This window comes from Macrobrachium nipponense, chromosome 8, assembly GCF_015104395.2.
Source record: "Macrobrachium nipponense isolate FS-2020 chromosome 8, ASM1510439v2, whole genome shotgun sequence".
Taxonomy (NCBI): domain Eukaryota; kingdom Metazoa; phylum Arthropoda; class Malacostraca; order Decapoda; family Palaemonidae; genus Macrobrachium; species Macrobrachium nipponense.
In genome coordinates this window covers 19,957,204-19,971,228 of record NC_087203.1, presented here as the reverse complement: position 1 = coordinate 19,971,228, position 14,025 = coordinate 19,957,204, and positions in this window count along the sequence as shown.

Genomic DNA, 14,025 nt, shown 5'->3' with positions numbered 1-14,025 from the left:
GACGGCTAGTAGAGTTCTTCAAGGAAGTGTTCTTTGGCTTTCTTGGACATTTGAAATTTATTATCGACACCAGTGACATGTGGCAAGGTCTGGAAGCAATCTTCGTGCATAAGCCGATGATGCTACTCTTCTAGTGTTGTACCATCTCCATAACTTGGTCCTTGCTTGAAGAATCCTTGAATAAAGATCTGTCACATATTCATGAGGGATATGATGCTTATTAACCGCTATAAAACTTGAGGCGTGACAGTATATCCAAAATGCTCTGCCTTTGCATCCTATTTACATTTAAATAGTATAATTTCCAAGTGCTAGTGACACTTTTTAGACGCTGTGTATATTTTTATTAGAAATTTATTTTTTGAAAGGCATATACATAATATTGTTTCCTCTGTTCCTCAGAAAGTTGGTATCTTGCAGAAATGTTTTCGAATGTTTCGTGTTTAAAGCTGTTGCATCTCAGTGTTTTAACTTTCCATCTTCCTTGGTTGGAGCTCTGTTCTTCGCTGTGGTCTTCCCTTCCTGAATCCCATTTGAAACTTTTGGATAGTTATGTCATCAGTCAAGTTTATTTTACCAGTTCTTAATGTTGACTTGTGGCCTATACGTAAAGTGAGTTTATTATACAAGAGCTGTAAAACATAGACCGCAGATTTTTTTTAAAATGCTCATTAAGTTAATAACATCTTTAGTTCCTTAATTGCTAAAAAGCTTTTTCAATCCATGAGTCTTAGTTCATCCTCATTTGTCGATCAGAGGACCAGTTTAAAGTATTTTGTAATCCTTTTTTGTTTTTTGTTTTATTTAAGGGGAACAGAAGGCTGTATGAACTATTTAACAGACATTTTTTTCTCAGATCATACTGAATTATTATGATAAAAGGTTATTTTTAAAGATACTGCGCAGATGTTTCTCACATCTCCAAAATGTTACCGGGATAAGATAACCTTTATTGCTGTAGAGATTTATTTTGTCAACGAAAAATGAAAACATATACAATCCGCCATCAGTGGAAAACCCGAGAAGGCAAAGTGTTTATGCTACAACAGTCTGTCTTTTATTGTTAGGAAAAGAATATTAAAAATCAGTTACCACATGGCTGCTCAGCTTTTTCCTGTTGGTTGCTGTCTGAAATTGTACAGCATCGCTTTTGAATGCAATGAATAACATTCAACTACGTCGACCCAGAGCGGAAGCAGTTCGTTCGCTTGTGGATGATCGTGTATGCTCTATTTATTCGTTTTTGATGTTTGAGTGATATCTTACTCGTTTAGAATTCTTCTTTGTCCAGCTATTCCGTACGACAGAGCGAAGATTTATAACTGTACTTTGTTACTCAGCACAATTTTATCCATTTATTGCTGGGTAATCTGAGACATTATATGTAAATCTTTGACGATCCAGTCGAATTTCATCCCGTCTAGCAGTGGATAAAATAGCGAATGCGTTTCCAAATATGTGAAAACGCACAGACACGTTTACAATATATTATATATATATATATATATAGATATATATATATATATATATATATATATATATATATATATATATATATATATATATATATAATATATATATATATATATATATATATATATATATATATATATATATATATATATATATATATATATATATATATATATATATATATATATATATATATATATATATATATATATATATATATATATATATATATAATATATATATATATATATATATATATATATATATATATATATATATATATATATATATATATATATATAGATATATAATATATATATATATATATATATATATATATATATATATATATATATAAAGTATTATATATATATATATATATATATATATATATATATATATATATATTCACTTGACATTTGGAAACTGAACAGGACTGTTTGGTCGCAGACCTTTTGGCGCAGATCATTTGGCTCCACCGTTTTAGCGATAGATGATTTTGGCGCTCGTTATTTTACATTGTTTTGTACGGCCCATACTATGAATGGCGAAAGCATTCTGAGCAAGAGTGTGAAGCCAAAATTTGTACAATCGGATTATATATGTTTAATAAATGTAGCAAGAACGATCCTTCTGCAAAGTTTTGGAGTTGTGAATTAAGAGAGCGTAAAGCTCGCTTTCACACTAAAAACCATGAGGTAGTAAAAGAAGTGAACGAACATTCTCATGGTGCTTCATCAGTAAGTGTGGAAGTTGCTAAAATTAAAACAAGTGTAAAACGTAAATATAATTGAAAACAGTTCTCAAGCTGCTCTGGCAGCATTACCAAGTTCTGATGCCATGGAAAAAATTATACGAAGAAAACGAAATCAATTTAATTCTGCTCCTCCGAATCCTGCTAGTTCAAGAGTTAGTAATCCCTGACGAGTATTAATTTCATGAGACGAACGGTGGTCAACCTGAAGACTTTAATTACCGATAGTGGACAATAAGATGACAGAATTTTTATTTTTGGTAGAAAGACCTGGGTAAATATTTTGCGTGAATCTGATGTGTGGTGTGTGGCTGGAACATTCAAGCAAATACATTGATGTATGAGAAAATAATTACAAAGCGAGAAACTAATCTATCAGCTTTCGACTTTTTGTTTGATTCTGTATTGGGCCAAAGAGCTCATCGCCAAATTAATGAGCGCTAAACTGTCTATCGCCAAACGGTGGAGCTAAATGATCTGCCCCATAAGGAAACGCATTCACTATTTTATCAACTGCGAATGGAATGAACTTCGATTGGATTAGTAGATATTTACATAGATTTAATATATTCGTTTTTTTCGAATGTATATATATATATATATATATATATATATATAGATATATATATATATATATATATATATATATATATATATATAGATATATATATATATATATATATATATATATATATATATATATATATATCTATATATATATATATTATATATATATATATATATATATATATATATATATATATATATATATATATAGATATATATATATTATATATATATTTATATATATATAATATATAATATATATATATATCATATATATATATATATATATATATATATATATATAATATATATATACATATATATGTACAGTGGTGGTCAAATCTCATGCGACATGATTCTTTTGGTGTAAACCAGCGAACTGTGCAGCGCATTTTGAAAAAATACCACGACAATGGAGACCAGGAAGTACCTCGTGCTTCTACAAGTTCTGGGAGGCCACGTATCATTAGTAACGGGTTTAAGAGTGCTGGGCAGGGATATGAAGTCATCCGACCCTTACTGCCAGAGAACTTAAGGTTGCAAATCCAGATATAGTGGCAGGAGCTTCTGTTAGGACCATACAGCGGCGCTTGAGCAAGGACTTGAAATATTCAAAAAGTGAAGGCGCGTAAGAAGCCGCTGATAACCACTAAACAAAAGAAGACTAGACTAAATTTTGCACGTTCTTACAAAGACTGGGCTCTGGCAAAATGGCGTCAAGTGCTATGGAGTGACGAAGCAAGTTTTTTTGTTTCGGACAATAAGGGAAAGTGTGTGTGGCGAAAGTCGACATCAGACCCGCTGGACCCCAAGTACCTTGCACGTGTGTGAAATTCCCGTCTTATGTAATGGTATGGGGTTGTTTTGGTTATGGTGGTAAAGATAATTTGGTAATATTACCTCGTAACAATACAGTTAATAAGGACTCGTATTACACATGTTGAATGAGAATTTGGAGGAATCTTTTGAGCTCAGTAAAACAAGTATTTTTCAGCAGGACGGAGCGCCTTCGCATACTGCGAAACAAAATATTAATTGGTTCAAGGACTGTGGAATTGATTTTATACAAGACTGGCCAGGTAATTCCCCAGATATTTCGCTTATTGAAAATCTTTGGGCGATTATGAAAAGAAAATTACAGGACGTTGACACGACAACAACTGAAAAAGTTAGAGACAGAGTTGAAACGTATCTGGGACAACCTTGACGAGACGCTCCTGCAAAAACTTGCAGATTCCGTCCCCAATAGGCTTAAAGAAGTTCGGAAACGTCGGGGAATGCCTATTAAATATTAGGCTAGGAGTTGGAGAGTGTTAACCTATTTTTTTTTTTTTTTTTTAGTTACTAACCATTGATTTTTAATTAATATTTTCTTTTACGCAACATGTTTTTTTCTACGAAATCGCTACCACGACAGTTTTTTGTTTTTTTTGACGGGTACTGTATATATGTACAGTGGTGGTCAAATCTCATGCGACATGATTCTTTTTGTATCGTCCTGATTCTCAGACTCAACGTGATGTTGCCAAGTAGTGTTATACTTTTTTTCTAATGTCATACATGTCGAAAAGTTTGTGAATTCACAGCTAGCCCTATTTTCCTTATGGCTATATAAATATGATCCCTTTTATGCATTGGTATAATTCGTAATCTGTGTGATTTGAACTGATTTTCTTTTTTTACGCTGCTAAGTTCAAAGTGCGGTGTGATAAGGTTAGCGGTGCCATCAACGAAAGCACACTTAACATGCTCCTCGGACCGATCACATAACTACGTCTCCTGCATTATGACAGTAGACAGTAGCTCAACAGTCATAACACATTTTCAAAGTAGGAATATGAATAAAAACCAGTTTTCTTTGAATGTTTTAATAAGCTCAACAGTCATAACAACATTTTCAAAGTAGGAATATGATTGAAACAAGTTTTCTTTGAATGTTGAAGCTTCCGACTGTGTTGAAGCTGCTGTATGTTGCAAAATGTTTTATAGGCCTACTAAAATAACTAAGCCTTCTGAGATATAATCTGTTATTAATAAATTTATTTGTAGAGATTATCTGTTTTTGACGAATACAATAGGAATATGAATTACAACCAGTTTTCTTTGAATGTTGAAGTTTTAGGCTACGTTTAAGCTGCCTATATGTTGCAAAATGATTTATAGGCCTAAAGAATAATCTAAGCCTTATGAGATGTAATAAGTTACTAATGTTTCTGTTTGTAGAGATTACCTGTTCTTTGAGGAATAAAAGATAATGATTTTGATTATATGGAGAAGATGACTATTAATCGAAATATCATAAATATTAATATCAAGGCGTATGGATTACTTGTTTTTCAACTGGTTTAAAATATTATTTTCTTAAAAGTCCTCCTTGCTTTTGGTGTATAATTTATTCTTTCATAAGGTAACTTGAAGAACAAGAATGGGTTGATAACCTCATTTGCTTTCTGGCCAGAAATTGTTAATAGAGAGATGTGACTGTTAATTGTAAACTAAAGAAATCTAACACCTAGGCCTAGGAACAATATCTTGGCTTTGAAAAATGAATAATTGCATAGGCGAATATTTGCTAGTATGCCACAATTTTTTTTGAATATTTAAAAATTATAACAAGTAATTATGTATGAAAATCCAAATATTCCTCTAACACATATGAAGTAAGTGTTTTCAAGATAATTTCATTGTCGTTACTCAGTGTAGACCTACTTATGTTACACCGGATGGTTGTTGTTGCACCGACACTAATGATAGATACGTCACACACGCTCCCCTCACACGTTGATATCGGTGGGCGCATTCTACTTTTGTATATACAGATTTTACATTTTTTTCAGCATTGACGTGTAAAAGCAATCAAATAGGACTATTTTCCAATTTTATGTTGGCCTTTGGAAGTATTATTAATGTTATGAAAAAAAAAATTTCGTGTTTTCTTTTATTTATTTGAACTGATGCTTGATGACGACTTTATTTTGGTCAAATGCTTCAGCGATTTGTGAACGAGTGTTTTTGAAAATGTTTCGAAAGAGTTTTTTCTAAAATTTGATACACGTGACATTTTCTTATAGTTTTGAAATTTATGACAGATTCCACTCTTATGAAACATATGTCCGTATTGTATGCAATAATCGCGTTTCCGCATTGAAATAGATAAATAGTGGAGCATGCTAGGTTGCCAGTTAATGAATTTTGAACGAAATCCTATGGAGTCATGTCGCATGAGATAGAGCATCACTGCACATACACACACACACACACACACACATATATTATATATATATATATATATATATATATATATATATATATATATCTATTTATACATATACATATGTGTATATATATATAGATATATATATATATATATATATATATATATATATATATATATATATATATATATATATATATATATATATATATATATATATATATATATATATCATATATATATATATATATAGATATATATATATATATATATATATATATATATATATATATGACACATATATATATATATATATATATATATATATAAAATATATATATATAGTATATATATATATATATATATATATACATATATATATATATATATATATATATATATATATATATATATATAATGTCACTTTGCTAGTTATGAATATTTTCGTTTTGCTGAGTCATTGAAATTACTGAATTTGACTTTCATTTTCCCTGCCTTCTGCTTTGCTTAACTCTTATGTGTAGATACTTGACGTTATCCGCTTACATGGAAGCATGACATCACAGTTCACCATTGAACTCTCTCTCTCTCTCTCTCTCTCTCTCTCTCTCTCTCTCTCTCTCTCTCTCTCTCTCGTAGCTCTACACATTTATTATCATCGTTAAACTTCTCTTCTAGAGTCTGGCATTAGTCGTTCATGAGCATCAGAGTAATGGCTGGGTTTCATGTTCGAGGAGCAGCTCTCGCAAGAACATCGTAGCGTCTGAAGGAAAGATTGAGTCCGTGAATGGATGGCCTTAATGACTCCAGTTCAAGTGATGTTATTGACCACTGGCGTGGTTCCTCCGACACACCATGATTCAGCACAATTATCTAAGTTGACTGGTGCACTCGTATGTGAGGGTGTTTTGGGGAGAATTATATAGTTTAAACTATCAAATTCTTGACAAACTCTTAGCTAGGGCTGTCATTATTGACATGGTGCCTCATGTGATAGAAATTTATTTGATAGCATAATATATTTTCGATAGCATTAAACTGTTGTATAGCCGTGCAAAAAACTAATATATATATATATATATATATATACTATATATATATATAATATGATATATATATATATATATATATCTAGATATATATATATATATATACTAGCTGACCTACCCGGCATTGCCCAGGAAGAATGAATGACAAAACTCTCTCTCTCTCTCTCTCTCTATCATAGAATTAAATAACTTTAGTCCGGGTTTTCACTGTCATTTCTTCTGCCAGTTCATCGAAACTGACGTTAAAGCTTTCATGTAGACGACAGTTTGTGGACATAGTTTGTCCACTCACCAGAATGGTTGAACTGATGACATTACCCAAAGTTCTTCCAACCAACTGACAGGTAATTGCATGTGGGAACAAGTAAGCAACGATTCGTGACAGTTTGTCGCTGGATTTCACCTGGGAAGGATCGCAGCCACTTGTTTGATCAGAATATGAACAAATTATGTATAGGCCTAATTCATTTTATTGTTAGACCCTTCATATAATAATTAAAAAAAAACAATATTTCCATATGATACAGACAATTGGGCATAGGCCGTGGCTAAAGTCCTGGCCTTTTATGAGTGTTACTATAATGAAAGTAAACTTTGCTATCCATTTCATAAAAAAAAAAGAACCAATCCCCAGGTTCTAATTTAAACTCATTCAATAATATTGTGTGATAATATACGTTCTCGTTTCAATAAGAAATATATTTAAATTATGCTCTGTTACGCCTTTCTGCGTCTTTTCATATTAGTAAGTGAATTACCGGGGGGGGGGGGGGGCAGTAGCTAGTCTTCTACCTCATACATAATCAAGTAAAAAAGTGGCAAAACACTTTCCAATTCGGCTGAATTCAACTCGTGATGTGATATGATATATTTTATACTAGTTTTAGGGGTGTATTATAGCATAATACATTACAACTCATTATCTTTACAATCACATAAAATTTAATTAATGCAGCATTAAGTATAATGTACAACATCTATAATCTTGGTCAATTCGTTCCTTTGCTAATAATGTATCATTAATCAAACAAACTTCCTTCCCTTCTTGGGGAATGTTAGGCAAATGGTTATTTATTGTTTTAAGTAAATACGTGATGATAAAAGATAAAAATTAATATATATTGTTGTAATATATAACCATAAATGATAATTATATTTTCCATAAATGACGGGAATACTATTCTTTACTGTGTATGATTACATCTACAAAAGGTACGAAATTGACGTGTGGTGTAATCAGTGAGCACTTCAAGTTACTGGAATTGCAGTAGTTGCTATTTCTTGATTCAAAATGTAATCCCTATTTTCACCATACACATTTACCCTTTATATGCATAAATTCTGCCCGTGCCTTTCGGAAATATGTCCAATTGTAATGTTCGACATTCCTGTGAAGTTTTAATTTACAATTTTCAGTCATTATCTTCCAGCTAATCAGTACCAAGCAAAGTGAAAAGAACTCAACTTCTGTATGCAGTTAAGTGTTGTTAATACAAAAATTCATTTGTTTTGTCTGTAATTGTATATATGTCACCGGGTAGGTGTTTTTGATTTTTTAGTTAAGCCTTCATGGGGAGACATAGGATCCATGTGCTAATATTTTGGGAGCCTGTTACCATTTCTAGACTAGACAAAAAAATACAAACATTCACTTAGACACACGGGCGCGCGCGCGCGCACACACACACACACACACATACACACACACACACACATATATATATATATATATATATATATTATATATATATATATATATATATATATATATAAAAATGAATAATTATCACATCACCGTCATTCATATAAATTATTTGAGCTACAAATGTCCTTTAATATCTAATTCGCTCTTCTTCGGAATTGATATATTTTCGTATATGTGAACCGAAGGGGAATTTTTTAGTTGATAATAATTTCGTCCTCAATTCCGAGGTAGAGAGAATTGGATATTAAAGGACATTTGTAGCTCGAATAATTTATATGAATCACGGTGATGTGATAATCATTCATAACATAGCAACGTTCGTCAAACGTTCGAATTGTTAACATGGTAGTGGGGGTTGGATATCGATTCTAATTACGAGTAACCGAGTTCGACAGTAATAAACTTTTAACCTCACTTGTTAGCCGAATCGATAACGTCACTGTCGTCTTGATTTCGTGCCTGTCTGCTGGACGGTGGTTCGATCCCACGAGATGACGAAATTATTATTAATTAAAAATCCTCCTTTTTTTTCGGAGGGGGGTGGTTTTTCGGTTACATATATAAAATATATCCATTCCGAGGTTCTGAGGAGCGGTGGATTTTGTTCCCACAAGAACAATAGATACGTACTATAAACACAGTGTTTCCCAGTTATAGTGCATAGGTTATGGGTTCGGAGAAACAGAGTTAAAGTTTGTTCAGAACAGTTCTTGTTTGTTCCGAGGAATTGGTAATGTGTTCAAAAAAGAAACATTTGTTTTTTTCCAAAGAACATAAATAAACACCACGACAATGGTACGCTGGTGGGATTGAGTTCATGACAGGATTTATGGCACTTAGTGCTGACTCGCTCCAGATAACCAGTGTAAAGATTAATGGTGTAAGCTCTTGGTACCCACTTACGTTTGAGTAGCTTCGTCATGTATGGTAACACGGAAATAATGGATTTGTTTGTGTTTATTTCTTCGCGAAGCGGTAAAATATAGCAATGTAACCCTCAGTGGGCGTAAATAGATTAAGAGAACCGTAGAAACGAACATTCAAAGCGTGGGAGGCTTACACAAAATCACTATTATACATTTTAATTGTAACCTTCAAATTTAGAAACATGAACATAATAGCACTTATTTTATTCGTTCCTGGAAATGTACAGCAGAATATTTAGAGCGAAAATTCAATGGGGTTTAACAACAACTTTTAGAATAAGTAAGTATTGTTTCATACAACAATGAATAACCTATGTCCGGTGATATCTAGTATATTATTTATAACTCCTCCCTCGACTGGGATCAATTGGGATATTTCTCGTCTTGTACTAACCTCTTCTAGAGCAACAGACCTTGGAGAACTACTTACATTTCAAGATATAACGTTTCTAATTTTAAATAAGTTAACGAGACATATCAGTAAATGTTCAAAATGTTCGCCTTTTTCAGCGCAGTGCACCAAAATTAAGAGTAATAAAATATTTCCTTGCCATCAGCAAGCCCTGAATATATTTCCTTCAAATGTCTGCTTAATGCAGCTCGTGATATATTGACTGTGCCTGCTTCAAGAATTGTGGATTTCCTTTAGTTTATATCTTATTATTGAAATTTAATAACGCGTAAAGCATAGACGCTCAGCAGATCCAAAATGGAATGATGTCCGACGACCGATCAATAAACCACATTGGCCTTTGGAATGACTTCCGGAAACTTTTCCCAGCTCGTAAACAATGCGTAGTAACAAGTTCCCGCCACCATTAACAGATTGCTTTTCTCCTCACCAGGACTCCTGGGATGGAGTCCTTCAATTTCAATCCATTCTGTTCCAGTAGGCTAAACCTTTAGACAGGGATTAAATGGCCGATGATATAGTTACCGGCTTTGTAACGGCTCCTCCATATCGGAAAGCATATTGTGGAAGTAAGAAACAGTGAGGGATGTTCGGATTAATGATTAATTTAGAAAATGATTCTCAGAATAATTCCTGCTGTCCGGGATAGTTTTCATTGAGGCTTGGAGATTTCAAGCTAATAGCGTTCACGATAATTTAGATACTATGAGCATCTGTACGTTATATAGCATTCCATCTTTATATATAGTATATATATATATATATATATATATATATATATATATATATATATATATATATATATATATATATATATATATATAATATATATACACACACACACAGAAAAAAAAGAGAAAGAGAGAGAGTGAGAGAGAGAGAGAGAGTGAGTTTGAATTTCCTCATTTCTTTACAATACGTTAGGACACAAAACATTTACCCATGAAGGAAAATCCCTTTTCCCGGAAGGCGATGTGATGCATTTTAAGAACAAGTTAAAGACTTTATCTGAGAGAGTTCCTTCACCTCTTCCTGAGCCGGACTTCCCATAAACCTGATTTCCTTCACTAGATGACTTCTATCAGAAGAGGGCGTGAGAATGTTCGGTCTTACTCCTAAGTATTGAAAGACTAATTTTATGGCATTGTTTCAGAATTGATTTTAGGTCCATCAATCTGTTTAATAATTTCTAAAACTGTTGTGTCTCTTGTCACATTATGTATAGCATTGAACATATATAAATCTATGCAAAAAAATAATAAATTGACGTATTTATAGTAAATTCGTTTTAGAATATCTTCATGTTACATTTTTATTACAATTTATGAATGGGTAATAGAAAGAAAGGCCCAATTTAAAAAAACAAAAAAAAAACCGTTTCAATTAATATTCTGACATAAAGATCCGGTTCTTTTTAATTTAAAATGAATTCTAGTCAAGAAGAGAGTGAAATTCGCGGACCAGAAATTTTTTTTAGTTTGCAAAAAAGAAAATAAAAACACGCTACCGCCTTAATGTAAGGTATTGTTTCAAGTTCAGTATAATGATTATTACTTTCGAAACTTAATAATCTCTAACGTTTATGTAAAAACCCTAGCCATTCATTTCACAAAAATCTAAATTGTTGAAATAGAGAATCATTCCAATGAGAGCAGTGTAGGGATCCTCACATATATTAATTCTCTCTCTCTCTCTCTCTCTCTCTTTATATATATATATATATATATATATATATATATATATATATATATATATATATATATATATATATATATATATATATATATATATATTATATACACAATATATGTCATCAGAGTAAAACGGAAAACCTATATACGTACATCTTACAGCGATGTAGTGAAAGCTTAGGAATAGAAAATGTGTTTTGTTAACATATGTATATTTACATAGATTGATTAGGAGCCGAATATTAGAAAGTGAGGCTAGTGCTGAAATATTCCGATGTAAATATTAGCTGGCTTTTTGTATCGTCTGGCTTTCACAGTGTGATGGCCTGAAGTTCAAGCCCTGCTCCTGGCTTCGTGGATTTCATCTGCAGCACTTTCGTAAATTGACCGTCCCTGTGGTTGTATTTTCGATCTTTACGGAATATCTTCTCGATAGGTTTTCCACTCTTTCAAGAAATATTGGAAATGGAAATAATGAATTTCTTGCGTAATGTAATAATTTTTCTCTTTTATTGTTGATGTCTATTTTGCAAAAGCATTGCCATTTGAGCGTGTTCTTAGTGATGTTGATATCACTGAAGGAGGCTTTTAGAAAATCAAAGACATATTAATATACCCTACCTTTATAACTTAACGTAGCAATACTGAATTTCCGAGGTTACTAAGTGTATGTATGTATGTATGTATGTATGTATGTGTGCGTGTGCGTTCCGTAGGTGTGTGACACATCGTTGCTTTTATCAACAAGGGCCGTAGTATGATTCCCGACCTGACACCCACCCTTACCCCCACCATTACCCCCACCCTTACCAGTCGACCCATCAGTGAATGAAACACAGTTTTAGGAATTCCTGTAGTTTATGCCTTATTTCCAATTTGCTGGTACACTAGAAAACTAATAAATTATTAAAGAATTAAACAAGTTTAGGGAGGACAAGCAGATTGTGTAGAATAAAAATACCTTAATACAGTGGCTCCGTGTGTTCAAAGCAAACGCATTGATATAGGTTGTAATTTTGGATATATTGTAGGCTTCTCCTGTTCGTTGAACCAGCAATCGCTATTCTTCTTGACCTAAGCATATGATTTCTTATCTTTTGCTTTCCACAGTTGTCACTTTAAGTAGTTTATAGAAACCGTATTCTAATATTTATAAAGTATCTGATTCTAATACCATAACCCTTTAATATTTGAAATTTTATTGTGACTACTATTATAAGATTTTCCTCCTACAATATTTCACACAGCCCATCTATACATTGCATATAATCAGCCTGAGATATGGACTGAGTCACAGGTCTACAAAAGCAATGAATATTTGAAGGGAATTATTGTTGTAATAAATGTTCAGTTTTTTTTTTTAATGGGAAGGTCCAGTTAGTCATTATGGAGTAATATTAATATTTCTTCAAACATAAAGGTTTGCGTTATTGATTTTTCTGTAACGAAGTATTATGTCTATTCTAAAAGCTGCAAAAACAAAAGGGGGAAAGCAGATAATAACTAGTTGTCTGTACTGAGATCCTAATTCTCAGATTAATTTGAATTGAGTTCATTTAATCCATCAAATGCACAGAAAACCAATCCTTGTAAATGGAATTGGAATAAAATAGAATCACATTCATTCAGCTGTTAAATGAGAGAGATTACAATCTATACGCTCCATAATTCCGATCATGCTGACAAACTCCCTTACACCATGAACCATTAACGGGATAAATTTCCACAGAAATGAATTATAGAACATTCTGGACATCATTTTATAAAGCATTTCTTCCACACTTTTAATTCAATTAATCCATTTTTCGAGCTGCCTGTAATACGCGGGTCATTTGGAATTTGTAAACATATTCACCATCAATCTCTACTTGCATTTTCCTCTTATTATTTTTCCCAGTGTCCAGAAACATTTTGGTTACATATACTGGGATATGTCAGAGGTTTATGATTGTTTCGTATAATTCACGACTTCATGTGAAAGGTTTCTTACGTGATGTCGATAGTTTTTTATATATATTTTTGAAAAGTAATGACAGATCATTTATTTACAACATGAAATAATAAGCTTCTGAGTTATCTCATTAAATGTAGCACTTTGACTGGCAAATCGATTACAATAGAAACGAATAGAAAATATATCAAATTGAATGAAGACGGCGTAGAAGAAAAGTATAAAAAAATGATATACCCAGAGCAATCCATAATCATTTTCTGGCAAAACTCGAAGCTTTGGT